At 39.1% G+C, this 16887-nt stretch overlaps 1 protein-coding gene across 3 annotated transcripts in view; it reads left to right on the top strand.

Moving 5' to 3' along the window:
• The window catches only part of CYP7B1 (cytochrome P450 family 7 subfamily B member 1), a 124926-nt gene that overhangs the window by 75273 nt on the left and 32766 nt on the right, over positions 1-16887 (top strand). The gene's annotated exons all lie outside the window — the stretch shown is intronic.

The following is a 16887-nucleotide window of genomic DNA, read 5'->3' as shown; positions in this document are numbered from 1 at the left end:
GAAGTTTTCATTACTCTTAGGACACAAGCAAAAGAGATTTCATATCATTAAAATCCCCCCCTTTAGTGTTTGCAAAAAATGACTAGAATTTCCTCAGAGCATATTGATGTCTAAATAGTACTGATTTCAGTTCTTGCAGAATAGTAACTTTTCTTTAAGAATTGTAATCCTGTGAAGCAGGAACAGGTGTTCCAGTCCGCATTCTGGTATGATTATGTATTAGCTTATGTTTGTCAGACCATTTCATTAACCACCCACTGCTATCACATATACATATACTTTGTTCTTTCTGAACCATGAAATGAAATGCATATATCTTCACTAATGCTTGCTATCAATGTAAATGAGAAAAGGAGGCTTATTACCAATCACTGCTGCTGTGAAGCACACACCTCTGTACAGTTACAGGTAATAAACATCTTTTTGTAAGTAGGAAGCAAGATATATTGAGTTCTGGGTACAGTAAGAAGCAGACATGTCTTCCACCGCTCTCTGCTATTAATGGGTAGCAATTCCCTGCCGTGAGTACACATTCAACAGGACATCCCAAAGCACATCTCAGAACCAGAAGGCGCCGTTCCTTTCCCGTGCTCATTTATATCTTGCAGGTGTTTTTTGAAGCTGGCAAAACGTTGCTGGCCACTGGGTAAGGGGCAGCTTCTCTGAGGAAAATCAGAGCGTGTTTGCACCGCTGAGCAAGCGCCGGTTTCTGGATCAGCGGTCGCTGCTCTCAGAGCCTGCAGCGGCTTTGCAGGCCCTGTGAAAAAGGGGGTGAAAGAGTGATGTCCCTGCCCCGGGTGGGGGGTTGAACCAGACGGTCCCTGTAAAGTCCCTGACAGCCCATCCCATTCTGCATGGTTCCGTGAACCACGTACCGCAAGCAAAGATGACACCAGAGACAGTAAATGCCAAAAATCTGGAGTTCGGAACTGGATGTAAATGCTGCATTTTGCTAATGCTTGCTGCTTGACTATGCATGGAACGCCACTCTCTCTTCTCCAAGTTGGTGTGTGTACGTGTGCTTCATATTTCCCAGTGCTCTGAAAGCCACCTATGGGCTTTTAGCCTCTGTTTCTAGAGATCTATACAGTATTAATAAACTTTTAATTTAGTACTGGTGGCAGCTGCCCACAGCAAAAGGTGTGTGAGACAGAAAGCATTTCTAGATCTGCACTAGTTGTAGCATTCGAGGTACGCAATTCTTTCTCAAAATTTGATTATGTATAATTTTAATGTATCATAACAGGTATCATGTGTCATAACCCACTTATTTTCTGTCTCCTTTGAGGAACTATTTGAAAGATTTATCTGTAATGGAAGGTCCAGCGATGCTGATGGTGCTTCTTTTTTTAAATTAAAGTAGTGCCTTGATATTACTAAATCTGCTGGCTGGAATATAAGATTGCATTAGGGTTGTGCAATTGACAGACTAAGCAGAGATGATCAAAACTGATTGGAGAGGAAATACAAAATTAATCCAGTTGTAGGATTCTGCGAAACCAACAAACATGCAAAGCAGAGTACTTTGATTTCTTTGGAGCCAGATGGTTTGTCCTATTTTAAGCTGATAGATTCTTCATGCATTTCTTTTGGATGTCATTGGTTTTAACTGCCAGACAGTATCTACTGTTAGAACTTTCCTTATTCCTGGATTATTTAAAGTGTATTTTTGGCACATTCGAATGATCATACTGTACACCAAGTTAATTTTTCCCTACACTTAGCTCATACGTGAAAAAAGTGTTTATATAATGAAAAAAACCCCCTCTAAAATGAACAGTTCTTTTTTTTCCTTCTTTTGACATGATGTTGACAGAAGTCGCTTTGATGTAGTTTAGAGTCATGAATTTTCTATCTGTTCTGTTTTTCCTGGGGCTCCATCTATTCAGACATCCTGATCTGTCATTTTGCAACACTTTGTGAAGTGCTTGACAGATAGCGGTTTTGACAAGTGCTGGACATCAGCAGCAATTCAGAATAAGCAGCGTATATTTCTCCAGGTAAAGTGACAAAACGTCTAAAAGCGTAAGAAGAACTGTACAGTCTTCAATCACATTTAATGTTACAAAGCAAGACTTTTTCTGCTTTCTCCATTTGTCCTAGTAGCGTGCAGTGGCTCAGACTTGAGTATCTCATGGAATTTTGGATGGAGAACTTTCTGGGGTTTTTTTGCATTTCCTAATACAATACAAGACTAATTTCTCTGACCTTATTAAAAAATTGCTGAGACCGAAATCCAAAAAAGTGCAGCAAAATTAATGCTTCATGTAATAATTATTTCCAGGGTCTTCTGGTATTTGACATAATATGTATTTGACCAGTTATCTCTGCTATTTTTTGATGCCGTTTTAATTCTACAGATAGGGTGTATGAAGAATATAATTTAGGAAAGTCACCATCAGTGATCAATCTGTTTCCTGTTCCATTTCTTAATTCCTTTCCTGATGTTGATCTATGATACATCACCCAGAGGTACTCAAAGATTCCATATTTACATTATGTAGTATATTGAAAATGTAAAACATTTCATATAATTATTTTGCATCTGTATTCACTCAAGAAACAGCTGTTGAAAGTTGAGGGGGATGCAAAATGGCACAGCCTGAAGATGTTCTTGTTCATTCAGCTAACTCCTTTTTGATGTGATACCTACTGGCAGGGTTGTGTGGTGAATTCAACTTCTTTGACAGCCATCAGCCCTACTGACCAGTAGTTTCAGTTTTTGTAGTTAGGGGAAAGATGAGAAAAAATATTTCCATAATTTAGGGGTTTTTTTTCAGCTGCTGGATCGAAAGCCCCTGCCAACAGCTATCTAAATCAACACCATGCCAACATGTTCTGTAGTCCGAAGGTCACTCAAACATCTGGCCCCACAGTCTTGTTCTTTAAGGTTTGTCACTGGGCAGCATCTGTTTATAGATTCTTCCTCAACCTCTCTTTGATCACTTTGACAGCAAAAAGAAGCTTCTATCACCCTTGATGTGTTAAGAGAAAAATACCAGGAAAATCGGACCATTGTAAAATTTGGTGCAATTTTGTACAGTACTGTATCCTCACTTTTAGTTTCTCAAGTTTAATTTTTTTTTTCTTGGCTGAGTTAGAGGGAATTATATGGCACTGTCTGCTGTTGAGAATAAAAAAAAATATTGTCAGAGCTGATATGTTCAGTAGGAATGTGAAAATTACTACACTAAGCAGGTCTTGCTCAGCTGAGCTTGGTCAGCATTTAAAAAAAAAAAAGTTTGGAAAGTGAGCAGAGCCGGCATATTTAGCTCTGGTCTATTTTGAGTAACATGTTATCTAACTCTCTAGTATGTCTGTCCTGTGTATTCCTATAAGGAGTTACCTATTTCATAAAGGTTTATATATACTCCTATGTCTTTAGATATTTCTCTTACAAATAATGTTAGGGAAAAATGGAAATATTGTTTTCTTGTTTGCTTTCACTAACTTTTGGTTTAGTTTTATATCTACCTTTTCAAAACAATGTGAAACTTTTTGCTTTATTTTAAACAAGAATAAGTAGGCTTTCTATACATGGTCTTTTGATTTAAAAAAAATGTGGTAGCCTTTGACAGTGTTGGAATTATCATATTTATGAACATCACTGGAGTCTGTACCATGATGGTAAAGACCTCAGGTGACATGTTGTCATATGGAGTCCTGAAGTCCTATCTTCAGCAAAGACACCTTGAAGATGTATAACTGAAGGACAGGCTCAATCTGTACTATGAATGCAGAAGATCATGTGTATGTGGAATTATTTTTTGTTTATGCACTTCCAGTGTTTGTAGCAAATGCAGACGATCCTAGAGTCCTTTGATACTCCATGGAATTCGTACAGCATAGTATCTGTCATTCAGGCCTACTCGTCTGCAGCAGAAAGAGGTCTCTGCATGAGAACTTAACACATAAAGGCCTCAGTCATGTACATCTTCCAGGAACAGTCACCTCAGTTTTGTAATGGTAGTTTTATTGATATACATCCATCTGTTAGACAGAAGTGAGCCATGAGCTGATTTCACGTAGGCTACTGACAGCCAGTAGAGAGCTAAAATTTTTGACCATGTGAAAACCAGCAGCAGACACATCTTGGTTGGGCACTGTCTACCTTTATAAAATGATAATGGCAGGCTTTTCTCAGTAGTGACCAGTGATAGGACAAGGGGTAATGGGTGTAAATTGGAGCATAGGAGGTTCAAGTTGAATATCAGAAAAAATTTTTTTACTGTAAGGGTGACGGAGCCCTGGAACAGGCTGCCTAGGGGGGTTGTGGAGTCTCCTTCACTGGAGACATTCAAAACCCGCCTGGACACGTTCCTAGGCGATGTACTCTAGGTGGCCCTGCTCTGGCAGGGGGGGTTGGACTAGATGATCTTTCGAGGTCCCTTCCAACCCCTAAGATTCTATGATTCTATGATTCTATGTGGCAGAAGTCAGGGGCTACATCTCTGCCATTCTCTCAGGTGTAATCATCCTGGGCACTGGGGACAGAGTCTCTTCCCACCTGCTAGAAATGTAACAAAGGGACACCTGAGCAACGAGGGGTGGCAGATTGGAGCTTTAATTGAAAACTCTGTTTTCCCCAAGAATAGAGCTAAGCCATGAAGAGCATCGGCAGGAGAGGAAAAAAGTCTGTAGCCAGCAGAGGGGAGCAAAGAAAGCCTAAGGGAGGTGCAGGCTCCTTTCCCACTCCCCCACCAAAACACCCCACTTCTGAGGTGCTCAGAATGAAAGAGGAAAAACTTAATCCTTCCTGAAGCATGTCTGTTAGCATTGAGGAGCAAGATGACATGGACACTTGATGAGATATATAGTTGTATAAAAGAGGGGAAAGGTCAGTCTTCAGAGATATTTTCAGGAGGAAGTGGCAGCATTTCATTATAATCTAATATGCAAAGAAGGCCAAGTCTAAGACTGTAGATCTGAAATATACAGAGGGTAGGCGCTTCCATAGTAACTGTGAAAGAGATGTAGGCTTTGAATTTAAATTCCAGCTAGCACATTTAATAGTATACAAACTGCTTGGGATAGATTACTTCAAAATAATTCTGCCCAGAATCTTGCTTTTTTATTAGAAAAATATATTGTGAAAATGGGTTGATTGCACAATCCCACTTCTGCTCTGTTCTCTTGTCACTTCCTGATGTCATGATGTTTTCTTTGCAGTTTCTCTTTCTCTGTAATCTTTCAAGTCTACTTGGAAGTATGATCTGTACTACTACTCATCCTGTACCATGCTGTTTATAACTCTACATTGCTTAATCCCATCCTTCTTTTTCTTTTCTCCACCAGGTCTCTATTCCTATGTAGCAATATTTTATCTATTCTTTTTGTCCACTCTAATGAAAACTCATTGTTGAAGTGCTGATTAGGGACAACAAGTCATAGTTGCCTCCATTCATTTACAGACAATATTTGACTCAGGAAATTCCTCAGCTGAACAACAAGACATAAGAAAGCAAAGACTGTTGGGTGGGAATTTTTCCCCATAATATTTTTTTAGAAGAGCTCCAGTTAGTATCACCTGCAAGCATCCGAAAGTTTTGTCCTTTTGCCAGTGCTAACATGAGAAAAGACACAGGTACTTTTTGAGAAAAATAAAGCAGGTTTGGGTATCTGAAAACCTGCTGTAAGATGAGGTGAGTTCTGGAGAGTCCTTGGAGGTGGTATGAGTTTGAGCAGCATGCTGCATGTTAATGATAATTGCACTGAATGATCAAATTAGAACTAACAAGGTTTCTTTATATAATCCAGAAGTTGCTTAATTTTAAATTATAAGATGAAAATATAAATATTTGCACAGAAACTCTCCAGGAATTCAAAGACCTGAAAAGCAAGGAAAGAACCAGGTTAATCATATTCATTGTATATGGCTCAAATGTGGTTAAAGCTTCAGTCAGAACTTCAACTGATAAAATAAAAAGCTAGATATTATTGAATTATATGGAAAATGGTATTGTTAGCAGTCCAGTGAGCACAGGTGAAGCAGGACAGTTTTCAGCAATATAGCTGTGTGATTAAACCTTTGCTTCATCATCTGCAAGAAGCATTTATTGGCTTATGTGTTTTTATCATTCACAGGTAGATTTTTACAATGTGTTAGTACAGAACAGGGAAGCTTTGGGTCTCAGGCTTTACCTGAATGACAACAATGCGTTCTCTTCTGTTTCTGGCTTCCTTCCTCCCCTCCCCAAATCAGAAACCTGATATATTAACATTTTGGGTTTGTCATTTAATGTTTAAAGGTCAGATCTCAAGAATGCCCAGATGAGGCTAACAGCTGCCCTAGCTGGGTTTTGTGTCAACTTCAGGGCCAGCAGTGGGTGTGTGTGGCAGAAGCACACACGGACTCATGCCTTTTGCCTCTTCCAGTTTTTGTGAATCTGTGACTCCAGGGCTTTCTAATCTATAAGTAGCATTTTTGTAATTTTAGACTTTCCATCCGTGGATTTTGCTAATTGTTTAGTTAACATTTCAGACTTTTAGTTTCTACAGTACAGTTTCCACAAAAACTCTGCCAGGCTGATTTGATGCCCTCTAGTTAAAACCTATGGGATGTGGACCAACTTGATTAAGATAATGCCTTCTCGTTCCCCAGAGTTCAGCATTTTTATTTCTTCTGTTTTCTGCCTTCCTAGATTGTTGGATGGATCCCAGATCTATTCCTTTGATTTTCAAATTGATGTTCTCCCTTGTTTTGTTCTTCATCTTGTTCTTCTTCCTCCCTCTTCCTTTTCCTATTTCCCTCTCTGGGAACTCACTGCAGGCAGCTCTGCCCATCTGCCTGGTTGGGAAGGTTCCTGCTGTGCTCTCACGGAATAGAGATGGGACACATGAGCTGAGTGCTGTGTGTTGTGGGCACATCATGGATGGAGCAGTAGCAACCACCAAATGTGCCTCTGCTCAGCTCTGATACCGAGCAGGGCAAGGAGGACAACAAGCATCATACCAGCACAGCACTGAGCACGTCCTGATGGTTAGAAAACTCTAATTAAGAATGTGGGGCTCTAATGTGACAGTGATCTGTTTGAAATGAAATGCTGGCATTGCTGTCTGTTGTCTGGGAGCACAACTGCTTCAGAGCCCCCAGGAAGACATCCCTGACTCACTGGCTGCAAGGCAGAGTCGAACTGATGGCTGATGTTTGTTTACTGCCATGAAACTTCCCATAGATGATATTGGAGGCTGAAGAGCCTTTCCAAGGCAGACTGGAATATTTTCTGTAAACAAATAAGTGGACTGAATGCTGTGCAAAATGGTATATTACAGAGGCTGTCAGTTTTTTGCAATATTTCTTCATCAGCCAACCAGGCCCATAACCGTTTATGTCACCTGTAATTAAAAATGAGATAACCTCAGCAATTTGAGAAAGTCTTGTGTGACTGATATCCATTTCCTAGTTGCCTACTGGAGTGAAAGATAATTAATTGTAAATACATTTCAGAAGCAATGCAACAATCTTCTCTAACCAAAAGCAAATGTTTTAAAAGTAAGAAAATTTATAATGCAATTAATTATGTGGATACTAAAATAATCTAACCTCCTTGGTAGAAAGTTGGCGCCTAGGCACAGTATTATCTACACATTAAATAGAAATGAACAATAACATCTTTATCATTGCAGTCTAGAAAATGGCAGATGTAGCATAGCATAGCATATAGCAGCCCTATAGAATTGCCTAGCCTGAAATTTCAGAGCAGCTCTTGAAGATGCAGATCGGTGTTTGTCAGGAGATATTCATAGGTCTGTTTCATCCTAAAAGGGTGTTTCAACTGGAGATTTAAAGGCTTACTTTAAACGTATTCAAAGACTTTATGTTATAAGAATGCTCCTAGATTTCATAGATGGTTTTGTATCTAGATGATGGGCTAATGATGCTGTGTCTGTCTCCTTTCCAGCTTCACCTTGTGTTTGAAATCCATTAACTCCAGAAGTAAGCATTCATTGAACATGGATTTTTGTTAATTGAATACATTGGATTTCAAACTTAGCTGTATGATTTCCAAAACAAACCTTAATGAAGGAAACAATAACATAAACACTTAATTTTTAAAATTATTGTTTACAAGAAAATAAATAAAAGATACTGTTGTTAGTAGATATGGAAAATAATACACAGTAACTGGTAGCTGTTTTGCTGAATATTTTCTTTAAAGACCATAAACTCTTAACCAGTTGGGTAAATGATTGTCATTTATCTACAGTATTTTTCTAATATTACAGATGGCAGTAGAAGCTCAAGATTAAATTACTTATCTGGTATTCAATTAGCCTTCAACAGGTTGCTTATAATATAACAAGAAAATGAGAATTTAAAGTCATATCAGTTGTACCATATAAAATGATAATGCACACGTAGATAAAATACAGCATTGGTGGTAAGGAAAATTGCAGGAACTGAATTAAATTAGCTCTGTATAGATGTGTGTGATAATGTGTGTGTTTTTTCTATATACTGTGAATGTATGCATTGTTATTTATTCATTATAAAGGAGAGCAGTCGGTGTGAGCTTTAGGAGTAAAAAAATGAAGATTACGCATATGTAGGAAGTAGTAGAAAATAGTTTGCATGAAATACAGAGGGATAAAAGGAAGGCTTTGTGTTTAATTTGTTGGTTGTTGATTTTTTGGTATGTATCTATACAACAGTCATATATTTCTCTAGTTTTTAGTAGTCTATATAGCAAACCACAAAGTGTCTGCTGTGTGATTGATTCTCTCTCCCATGGCAAATCAATATGCCATTCAGAGGAAGAGTGTGATGTGCCAGGAGGTGTCCTGTCGTTGAGATGAGGAGCATCAGAGCCTCAGAAGCTGAAGGCAACATGAAGAAGCAGAGATTTATGAGCCAGTTTCTCTATAAGAACTTTGCTACATGAGTTTTGAACTTGACACCTGATTTCTACTGCCTTCCAGCTGACTCTGTCTTGTGGCACACAGAGTAACTCTTGGGGTCTGCTTCTACCTGGGGGAAATCTGGGCTTTTAGGAGCTCCTGTGCATTTCAACTGGTACTTGTCAAAAGAACCTTTAATTCTCCTTGTCAGACTCAAAATGGGGCAGAAGCAAACAAACAAATAAACGATATTTTTTTTACCCTTATTTGGAAACCATCCCAGATTCATAGATTAGGTGAAGGACATCAAGCTTGGTTTACTTTGTTTTTATGGTTTGTATGTGGCCTTGCCCTGGGTTTGAGTCATGATGGCTGGAGCTAGCAGAGCCACAGCAAGACATGTCACTGTGAATGGAGTTCTCAATTCACACCGTGCCACCTCTCAGTTCAGTCAGGAGGGCAGCACCTGCAGCAGGCAGTTCAGAAGTAGCAAGGTTTAATTAATTTCTTATACACGTGCTTAAAGCAAGAACTCTTCCATCAAATCACATGGAAATATCACTGCACCAAGCAAACAAACAAACAAACAAACACACAAAAAACCCCAAAAAAACATTGCCACCAACAAAAGGTACCTTTAGATGTTTAGATTCATAATCTGTAACTAGATGCGTGCTTGATTTCTGAGTATGATTTGCATTAACAACCTGAAATCAGGCTGAGAGAGTTGGGGTTGTTCAGCCTGGAGAAGAGAAGGCTCTGGGGAGACCCTATAGTGTCCTTCCATTACCCGAAGGGGCCTACAGGAAAGCTCAAGAAGGACTTTTTAGAAGGGTATGAACTGATAAGATAAGGGGCAATGGCTTAGAACTAGAAGAAGGAGATTCAGATGAGGAAGAAATTCTTTACTGGTGGTGAGACACTGGCACAGGTTGCCCAGGGAAGTTGTGGCTGCCACCTCCCTGGAAGTGTTCAAGGCCAGGTTGGATGGGGCTTTGAGCAACCTGGTCTGGTGGGAGGTGTCCCTGCCCATGCAGGGGGTTGGAACTGGGTGGTCTTTAAGGTCCCTTCCAACTCAAACCATTCTGTGGTTCTGTGAATCCGTTATTTGCTTGTGTTCTGCAGAGTTTGGATCTGTACATTGCACAGGGCTTGAATTTGTTTCTGGTGTGTTAAGGCCACAATATTCTAATGTACGTGTCCTGAATTCTATGATACTACTGAGCACCCTTTCTAATTTTCTTAATGCTGTGAGTCATTCGGCTTCTGGGCATTAGTTAAGTTGTTACATAGATGATTTCCCTCATAATTGTAGACTGTTTTGCTGCCTTGTTTTTCTCTTTTTCTTTGGCAAACAGGATTGTTTCACCAGTGGTAATAGAGTTGCCTGTTGCTATTGCGAGTTTAGCCAGCTGTGAAGCGGCACTTACATTTGTTATTACCCTGCACTAGGTTATGAAATGCAGCCTATTAATTATTTCCCTAAAATGTAGCCACTGGGCCTGATCCTGGGGGGCTTTCTTCACTTTCTCCTGCTGCTTTACATTTCCATTCATTTTAACAGCAGTTCAGGCTGTTTCTCCACGTTTATGTGTAATTTCCCTTTGCTTTCACTGCCTGTTCCTTATAGACGCTTCAGTCAATATTCTCCACTGTTGATTAAATTCAGCTTTCTGCTCAGGAGCTGTCATTGTACCTTCTCATTTCCCCCCCGATGCTGCAGTTGAACATTGAGGTAGGTGTACAGGGGAGGAGGTCAGGGATACAACACTTCCAATTCATTCTGAAGCAACTTTCTAGAGTCATACCCATCTTTAATCATTAAAATGCTTGACCCGTGACCCTCTGCATTTGACATAATAGCTCAATTTTTATTTTATTTTTTCCCCTTTGCCTCTCTCTGATTGGTATTGCAGTGGACTTGTTGGGAAGTTAATAGCTATCATGCCAATTTTTATTTTCTAAATGAAACAATGCCCCCTGGTGCTCTAGGATTTGAGAGGTCTGATTTTACAGTCAAAATAAAAATAAAACCAAATAAAATCTTTTCAGACAGATACTTCTTGTCCCTAAATCTGCCAGCTACCACTCAAATGCTGTCACTGTCACTCACAGGGGATGGGGAAGAGTACTGTCAGCACTAAGCAACAAAGAGAAGTCACGAGGAGAGTAACTGGGTATAAAAGCACACTTGAAAAGAGACACATGTTGGTTAGGCAGGGTAAAAGCAAATTACAGAAGAAAAAAATAAAATGAGACAGTCAAGACAAGAAGCAGTCTAATGAGAGGAACAGTCAGAGGAAAGGAAAATTAAAACTATCTGCTTAATGAAATGTAAAATCTAGATAGTGATAGAGAAGAAGCAATAATATTAAAAAATGGAAGTACTTTTTTATAAAAAATGTTGAATTTCATAAAGCTATTACAGAAGAAAAGGAGAAAAGGTAAATGTGAAAAATATCCGATCAAGAGCATTAAAATCAAATGGCAAATCTGAAAAGGAAGAGAATGTAGAAGGTATATATTAAGTGCATGAGTTCTCAGACAATTACAGAATAAATGGAGTTTGATGTTTCCTGTGCACTAACAAAATAGATTACTGATACAGGTATTCAACCCAAAGTCCCTCCAGAGTATAAATATATGTCCAAAGCTGAAAAGGAATGAAACAATTGGTCTCTCTTCAGTTTAGCCTGTCACTGGCACGTGATTCTTTGAAAATGAAGATGCTAAGTCACAAAATGATTCCTGATGGGCTCGGCATGCATGTGAACCACGAGAACGTTGCTTGTCCTGTTTGCAGGCATCCAGCTCCAGCACAGTGTGCCTTCTCCTGAGCCTCACAGCTAAAGGGAGCCTCAGCTTTTGAAGGCTGATCAGTAGAGCAGAGACTGCCATGAATCACCATCTCTGATGGAGCATGGGGGCTATGAACTCTACCAGAGCTATCTTTTAAGCTAAAACAGACAGTAAAGTGAAGGGAGAAGAAAGGCAAAAGAAACCATCCCATTGCTGCAGCTGTAAGATGTGTATGCAACCCCTGCTTTCAGGGTTGGTTGGTTGGTTTTTTTTTCAGTCAAAGGCAAGGATATAAGCAGGGATGTCTGGAAATGGCTTTAAGGTAGCTTTATGTTCCCACAGTCCTGCAGCAGCAATGAGTCAGTCAAGTCCCTCACTGTAAGTTACAATAGCCTGAAGGTTGCTCTAAATCATTCTGGCTGCCAGTGACCCTGTAACAGCAGAGAGGGGTTGCTGGGGCATAGCAGAGTCTTGGCTGTACTTCTCTTCCTTTGGCCATGTCCTCTGGTCTGGCCAGGGGAGCTGTTGGGAGGGGGTTGAGGGGGAATTAGAGGAGGAGAAGAGAAGGGAAAGCATAGAAATGGCTGTGATGCCTGTTCTGCTGGAGGACTCCTGCTTCTGCTGTGGCTGGCAGAGGTCCAGTGGCTGACTGTGGTGGGAACTGATCCCAGCACAGGCAAGAGAAGTTCTGTGGCTGGGCAATGGCCAGGTGCAGTAGTAGGGTGGTTTTAGATGGTTTTAATAATCTGTGTAGTAGTTTTAGATGGTTTTAATAATCTGTTTTACAAAGGCATTTGTAGAGGTTTCATCAGATTATATAGAGTCCCCTTTCCCTAGGAATCTCACCAAGATGGTGACTGGTGTGTAGGTCCTACATATTGGCAGGTGTTTGTATTCTGTGTCTGCTGTGGTCAGTTTTGTTAGTGTATTATTCCTTACCCAGTGTCATTTGGCCTATCATTAAAAATATTTAAATTAATGCTGCTATGTGCATTTGTACCATTGAGTCTAGCTTGTGACTTTAATTTGTTTTTTATGTACCTGCTCCTACAAACTAAATGCATATCCAGACTGGAAGAAAAAAATAAGACTGTGGTTTGATATTTTTTTTCCCCTTTATTTTAAGAGGAAAATTCTAAAGAATGGAAATACCAAATATCAGCAATACTTTTTTGTTCAGTAACTGCAGATGTTTGAATTTTGGATTTGGATGGTTTGGTGCTATTGTCAGTCACTTCTGAGGTAACCCCATAAGTGATGAAAGATTCAGTTAAGAGTGTGATGTGTTTCCAAGCTCTTCTATAAATATCCCACTCTTGTTACTTCAGTATGAGCAAACTCTTGGTGGCTTAGAAGATCATGATGCTTTCCAAGCCAAAGGGCATACATTCTGAAACTTTCCATTTTTCCCACTAAGCAGTGAACAGCCCAACCTAACTAGTGGGTAGCCATCAGAATTGGATGGTTACCAAACAATGAGAGGTAACTGAGCAGGCTGTTAGATGAGATCCTGTAGCAAAGGAAAAATTATCACTTTTAATAATTCCTTAAAAGCAGCTTCAAAAGTTTCATTTTCGGTCAACCAGGTATTCTATGATCTGCAACAGAAGTGATTTTTTTAAATACTAAGCAAGACCATAGGTCTTCCTTTTCCACTGACTAAACCTCCTAGAAGGCAGAGAAATAAGAAATTCACAGGCTTCCAACCACTCACTGCCTCTAGTTTCCTGAGGCAAAACGATATAATCCCAGCAACTAGTAGAAGAATGGGAGTTTATAACCACAGGTGCAGTGTGTATTTAAGGAAGCACAGGTGCTGTAATCTGTAATTAAATTTAATGCTCTTGATACTGCAGCTTATAATGTCCTGGATTTTTCTTATAATTTAGAGCAGAAGTTTTTAAAGGAAAATCAGAAAGATATATGTGTTGGTTGGATGGATGTCAATGCTGGTTGTCAGAGTCTGCAGGTGAGGACTAGGATCTTCAGGGTGAAAAATCATGTAGCTCAGTACCAGGAAAGCTGTGTCACTCTTCAGTACTTTAACCCCTGTCTCAAGGACACCCAGTACCATCGGCAAGAACCTCTTTCAAGGAAATAGTTGAGTTCCTTGGAAAGGATACAGTGCCTTCCTGCCAGGAACTTCAGCACCGGCAGTGGTCCTGAAGATCTGGTGCTGCCAGAAACTCTGCCTGTTGCCTTTGATCACAACCGAGGGCAAACTGTTCCATGTAATATTTGAGTCTGAAAACTGCTAACATCCAAAAATGTTGAAGATCATCTGAATGTGTGGCATTTGCCTGCTGCTGTCTTCTTCCTTGCCTTTTTAGGTAGTGTATGTTGCAGCAAGTAATGCTATAGGGTTGTTCCAGAGTCCTCCTTTGTCCACCCGTACACAAAGATCTTCCTACAATGAAGTGAGCATTTCATCCCACCTACATTATTGTCTTAAAATACCTGTCAGTTCACCAGGTTGAGCAGCCTTTGCTTCTACTTCTGGTTCACAAAACAGTAGAATGTTTGTGGTAGCTTGGGGGAAGTGATGAAAGATGAATATTCTCTGCATCCCCAGTTAATGCATGGGGCAGCACTAGAGAATACTTCCAGGAGTAATCCTTAGCATGAGAGAGCTCACTGAGCATGTATGTTTGATTTAGCAGCAGGATGGTGTTGAAATCATGTCCTGACATGGAAACATTTTGGGTTATTTAATTTTTCCTTGAGGATTGATGGCTTAATCTGTCATTTATTTGTTTGAGATACTTTATGATCTGACAATTTCTCCTCACATATTTTAGTCAGGCATATTATGTATCCTTGTTGCTTTATGTTTTCTATTACTGGGAATTAAGTTTTCACACGGTATCTTCATTTAATCATATAATACAATCACATGTGCATTTTCCATGAATAGGAAGAGTCTGGTTTAATTTAGCCGTTATATATTTTGCTATCTTGGGCTTTCCAGTTAAAATTCCCACATTTTTTGTTTTAGCATAACAATAGTCATATTCACTGCTTCTTACATTATAACAAAAGCACTCAGATGTCAGTTCATAGATTGACATAATCAGCTTTGTCTCTTAATTAGAAAAGAGAATAAAGCTGTTTAGGGGTGTCAATTAAATGACAGATGTATCATTAACAGAAGGCTACATTGGATCAGAACGGTGCAAATGCTTGGAATTGAAAATGTTAAAATTTTTTACTGATAACCTTTCATTTCTAATTTTCATTTTCTTAGGGCTTTTTCCTGATTGAAAAAAATACAGCCAAAAAGTACATAATACAGAATATAAATGGAATAATTACTGGTGATGGAGAACTTAAATTCCTTCTGTGAAGACTCAGGCTTATAGCCAAAGTAGAGCTATTAGCTAGGAAGACCTGTTACTCAGGATTCCTGCCTATTCTTAAAACAAAATTCAACATAGCCAATGCACCCCTTAGCCATGCTTGTGATACAATTATTGTCATCCTCATGAGGTCACCAATTCTTTCTGAACAAAATGGGACAGCATGTAAATTTTTATATGAAATTCTGAACACACCCTTTACCTGACTTTTAGTTGCAGCACACTACATAAAATCTTTTCACAATTAGTCTGAATAGCCAGGCTAGTATTAACTTCAATAAGTCTGTGTTTTGCACATTTCTCCATCAGTTTACAATGCTGTTGATATCCACCCTCTGGTCTAATAGAAATCCATGGTACTTCTAAGATACAAGGGCTTTCAGTTGGAACAAATTAAAATTGCAGAATCTCACTGAATTCCAAATATGCAAATACTGGGACAGTACATGGGAAGTACATGCTTCAGGATTCAGGTGTACAGATGGAATTAGGACTGCAAGATGCATCTGGGACCTATCTGAGGTGGCTCATCCTAACAGGGTCCAGGACATGCACAAGACGCAGCATCTCAAATCAACTTCACCAGCAACCTGGGCTAGAGGATTTTCAAACTTCCTACAGAGCCAACTGGCTTCTGGCAAGCAATATTAAGGTCTTTCTAGGAAGGTGTCTGGGCTGTTTTGTCTATGCAGCATCAGTCATATGACAAAATTTGAGGTGCACATGGGCTAGCTGCCCTGTCAAGGAGCCAGCCACAGGAGAGAGCAGCCTTGAGTGTACTCTATAAAACATGCTCACCTACAGCTTTCTGTATCAGATGAGTGGCTGGACAGCCAGTCTTGGAGTTGTTTCAGCAAGAAGAATGATGAATGGGTGAGCCACCTGGCCATAGTCCCAAGTTTGCATCCAATTCTGCATGATAATATTAACAGAGATGAGGTGTCCTTAATCTTTGTCTCTTTCTCTGACTCCATCCACTTTGTTTGCATTAGAATCTGTAAAACTCATTATCTCCCCAGTAGAAATGTTTTAAACTTTTAAGATGTCATGAAACTTTGACATTTTCATGATTTTTGTGTCCTGTGTATAGACAGCTGCCTCATCTACTCTTTGGTATGCAGCATTAAATTATGTGGGGCTTCAAAACAGGTATAATATATATATATATATATATATATATATGATATATATATAATATTATATATATTATATTATATATATATTTGGGATAGCTGCTGGAAAATACTGAACATTTCTTAAATGAAATTTCTAATTTTCAAATTCAAACCTTTTACTTGATGGAAAATGGAAATTATGCAGTTGGATGATATCTTTCTATCAAAAAAACTGAAAATAAAAAGATAATATACTTCAGTAAATCTGGGCAAATCTTGGACTCATCAGAAAGATGATCCTTTTATAACCGGAGTGTTATTTTATGCAGGAAACAACTTAGGAAAACAATGAAACAAGTATTCATTTGCAAGTGTAATGTCTCTGATTACAGTCCCCAAGTTGACATTTACTCAATTTAATTACAGAAATTGTGAATTGTATTTATATTTTCTATGCCATCTTTCACAGCAGAGGGATTTAAAACATGTTCAGACCTACAGTGTCCCAGTTACTGTTCCATTTTACAGTCTTCATTTAATAATATTTTATTTTCCATGACTTAGAATGAAAATGTCTTCTGGATTTACCTAACGCTGGAATTAGTTAGTTTGCCTAAAATAGTCAAAGATGTTGTATGTTCCAGAGAACTCTCATAAATACAAGGCCAGGAGGTTCATTTAGATTTAACCCTTATGCCCTTGAACACAATAGAGTTTACATAAGTATTTGAGAAGGGCAGATGCAGACCAATTAAAGGAATATATTTTCCAAGCATCAG

The sequence above is a fragment of the Heliangelus exortis genome, chromosome 2 (genome assembly GCF_036169615.1).
Source record: "Heliangelus exortis chromosome 2, bHelExo1.hap1, whole genome shotgun sequence".
In the NCBI taxonomy this organism is placed as follows: domain Eukaryota; kingdom Metazoa; phylum Chordata; class Aves; order Apodiformes; family Trochilidae; genus Heliangelus; species Heliangelus exortis.
Note: the sequence above shows the minus strand (reverse complement) of the source record. Positions and strands in the feature narration are given on the sequence as shown.